Raw genomic sequence first — 4415 nt, 5'->3', positions numbered from 1 at the left:
ATTTTAAACAACTAAAAAAAAAGACAGAAAAAGAAGAATGAAACAATGAAAACTCATAATAATAAAATTCCTTTGGTGTCCACAGTTCTGTGGTAGTGTCCATGTCAGAGCCCGTATCTGCACTGGGTAACCCTGCCAAGCCTATGGTAGAATTAGTGGTGGGTTCGATGCTGATCTTGGCCTCTGGATGTAGGGGCTAAGGCCTGAGTCTTCAGCCAGGAACTTTCTGTATGTCCCTTGATAGTCCACTCACATTTGCTTAGCCTGAGTTTTCTCCCCATCACTCTCCCAGTTGCTATGGGGCCCTAAGACAAAGACAATCCAGGCTGCTTCCGGTCCTGGGTATAGTTGGTTCCTCCCAGTTCCTGCACAGCCTCCTCTGTTCCACCCCCACAGGCAGGTCTCTATCCTGTCATGCCACTTATCATGGGGAGGTGGCGCTATTGCAGCTGCAGAGACAGCTCAAGGTTCTTCAGTCCCCCTTCAATCTCTCCTTCAGCAGGTAAAGTGCCAAGCTCCCACTGGTTGCTCTGCAGAGGCCCACGTGTCTGCTTTCCTCTCTAAGCCACTGGTCACAGTGCAGGAATGGTCATGCTGTTCCCCTCACTACAATTACTGATTGCCTCCGCTGTGGTCCTTAACCTTGTTGTCAGTAGGACAGAGGTTCCAGTTAGCTGCCAGGGCACATGACAAAAACTAAACCAAATCAAACCAAACCAAAGCCTGCAGAGCATTGAGGTGGGAGCAGTTTCCTGGTCGCTTGCTCCTGTGAAATTTGCTGCCAAGCTGCAGTTACCGCTGTGTGGAGGAAGACAACGGGGGCGGAGGCCTCATGTCCCAAATCTATCTTTTGTGGCTTGACTTAGACACACTTTAGCATTCCATCAGTTTTTTTGAATCTTCCAAGAAATGGCAGTTCCTGCTTCACATGCAGGCAGCAGTTTTACCCACAGCCCCGTGAGCTGGTTTGCCTTCTCACAAAGTCCTATGTCTATGTTTTGTTTGATCTACAGATCTCTTATTTTCGATTGATTTTGGCCTCTGGATGTATGGCCTTTCCTTTCTTCCAGCCCATGTTTTTAGTTTATTTCCTGAGTATCTCCAATGTGGCACCACCTTTACTGAGTCATACTGCCACCCTCAGCAATGCTGACCTGAAGTGAAATCATATCTTCAGTACTGGGCTTTCCATTTATAACTTTGGCAATCACAAATTGTGTTGTAAAGATGGTCAATTAACAAACTCCAAGACTCAAAGTTGAATGGAATTCTCTCTGTGAGCTCAGAAGGACCCTTGAAGGTGTTCTAGGTTGAATAACAGAAATCCAGTTCTTTGATGACGTCACCTAATTCCTCAGACCCCATTTTACTGTTTTACCTGCTTCCTTGTTTCCATAGCAACTAATCTTTCCTGACATGATCTTACTTATTTATTTGTTTATTCTATTGTCTGGCTCCTTCTGCAGAAAAATTAAAGTCACCTTCAGTGCTAAAACTGATGCCTGATATTGTGGATATCAGTTGAAATAATGAATGAGTGACAGAGGAGAAATAGACTTCCATAATCTGCCTCTCTTTTCTGTCCACAAGCTCTTCTCATTCCCAGATAGGTAACCAGTTTTAATAGATGGCATCAAATGTTTCTCTGTTCAATATAACAAATATATGCATTTTCTTTTTCCTTAACAAAAATGATATATTATAAATTTTATTCTTATCCGCCCTTTTAGAAATAAATCATTATTGTGAACATTCCTTGAGGTCAACTGAGAATTTATTGATTGCTTACTCTATATAATAATCCATAATATGAATCAGCCATAAGTTGTCCAACCATGGCATTGTTGTCCTCAGTTATTTCAATTTTTTTTCCATTGTAAATAGCTCTGCTGAAGATATCCTTGGTTATGTATCTTCATGTACTTCGACTTCATTCTAAAAGGTAGACTGCAAAAAGGGTTTGTATTTGAGTTGTTCCACAACAAATTATCTCAGAAGCAGCAGCCTGAAGTAGCTTTCTAGATTGTCTCACTATTACACAGGGCAAGAATGGTTTAGCTGGGTTCTCTGCTCAGGGACCTGAAGGCTGTGATCAAGTCATCTGCTGGGATATGTTCCTATCTTCAGGCTCAATTGGGAAAAAATACACTCCAATCTCACTCATATGGTTAGCAGAATTTGTTTTGCATCTTACCTTTTAGAATGAAGTCGAAGTACATGAAGATACATAACCAAGGATATCTTCAGCAGAGTTATTTACAATGGAAAAAAAATTAAAATAACTGAAGACAACAATGCCATGGTTGGATAACTTATGGCTGATTCATATTATGGATTATTATATAGATTAAGCAATCAATAAATTCTCAGAACTGAGGCCCCCACTTTCTTGTTGGTTCTTGGTCCACAGTATCTCTCAGGTCCCAGAGAGGGCTACATGTCCCTGCCCTGTGTCCTCTCCATAAAGGAGAGGTTGTTGCTTGCTTTTTCAAGGTTAGGAGGAGTCTGGTGCACCATCACTTAACCATGGGTATAGCATTCCAAGACTTTGCTCATATTCTGCCCACTAAAAGAAAGCCACTCCATCTGCCTGTACTCAAGAGGAGGTCATTATATAAGGATCTATCTCATTGAGTGTCACCTTGGGGATGTCCACTACAAGGCTGCTACGTGAAATGATCACTATAATTATTACCAGAGGTTGCCACATTACATAGCTTAAAGGCTACACATCCCCCTTCCTACCAGCAGTATGTAAGACTGACTACCTGTCCCTTAGTATCATGTTCTATACTATTTTTCTATTTATCTATTGCACTAATTTAGAGAGATTTATGATAAAATTGTTGAGTTTTACTTATTTGATACAGAATCATATGTTTACTTAAAAGCCATGAGTGAGTGGATTATGGCTGATGTTGAACTTCAACTGTCAAGAAAGAGGTGTTGGTTGGTTTGTACTTTGCAACTTACTATCCATGTGATCTGGGAGAATTTCTGAAGCTATCTACACTTCAGTTCCCTTCTCTATAAACTAGGATAAAAACAATAGCTATTTTGTTGAGTACTTAGTGGGATAATACATGTAAATTACTCAGACTAATGCCTGGCAAATTACTATAGATATACTGAGTGATTAGCATGATTGTTGGTTCATAGCTAGCTGCAACAATTGTACCTTCTACGTCATTACAGGTGCTATGTAACATCACCTTCTCCAGTGTTATCTGTCTTAGTTCTTCTTCTCTCAGGCCTCAGAGAGCTAATGAGGTGGCCTGGGTACTGATAGGTATAGGTGTGATTATGTTTCCCTTAAGTGTAATCTACCCAGGGAGACTTAGTGGTATGCACTTTAAAAACCATTCTCTTAGGATATGATTGACATCTAAAAGTTAACACATGTTTAATGACTGAAAATCTCCACATCTTTGGGGATAAGTACAAACCCATGAGACCATCATTACCATCAATCCAGGACACATCTGTCACTTCCAAAAGTTTCCTTCTACTCCCAGTATTACTTATTATTATTATTATTGTTAGTCTCCTTTTGGAAAGAACACTTAACATAAGACTTAACCTCTTAGCAAATTTTAAGTATGCTAAGCCATATTATAGCATAAGTTCTATACTATGGAGCAGATCTCCAGAACTGATTTCTTATAAAAGGTATTTTAAACCATGATTTTGACATACTTTTGCATTCAGTAGTATTAAAAAAAAAACCCTTCTCTCTCTCAAAAGATCTTGGTTTTCTCAACATATGTTAAATATTGTTTTTCAACTTCATCTTTTAACTCAACCTTTTCTTTTTCATAATAATCCTTCAGAGTAATATTAGGGATTATTCAATGAGTTTGTGAAACTACCTTGCTTATTAATAGTGTGGGATAAATAGCTTAGATTGAGTCCGAGGACAGGTCTAATTTTGGGAGTAGACTTTAAAATATTACAATCTAAGATTCATTCATTTGCATTTTATATAGGCAAGTGGGAAACAGAGCAGAAAAATGAAAGAGAAAAAATTTATATATCTGTCTATCTATCTATCTATCTATCTATTTATCTATCTATCTATCTACAACATCTATAAAGGGATTGAGAAGACCATGAGATCAATATAGGACTTGGACATGCAACTTTTCAAACGACTGCTTCTTGATTGTTTGAAAACCTTTTTCTTAAAAGTTTAACCACGTGAAGAAGCACCAGGCTGTGCTTAAGGAGAGATTTTTTGGCTGGTGTGTGATTCCCAACATTTATTGAAAATTCAAGCCTTGATTCAGAAGAACTCAGATTTGAATCACAGATCTGCCACAGATGGACTTGACTGGCTTTGACAAGTTACTACGTAATTGGGAGCCACAGGGTCATAATTCATTAACAGAGTCGACAAATAGTGAATGAAATAAATT

Source organism: Chinchilla lanigera, unplaced genomic scaffold (genome assembly GCF_000276665.1).
Source record: "Chinchilla lanigera isolate Chin_1 unplaced genomic scaffold, ChiLan1.0 scaffold00044, whole genome shotgun sequence".
Taxonomy (NCBI): domain Eukaryota; kingdom Metazoa; phylum Chordata; class Mammalia; order Rodentia; family Chinchillidae; genus Chinchilla; species Chinchilla lanigera.
This window is presented reverse-complemented; position numbering follows the sequence as displayed.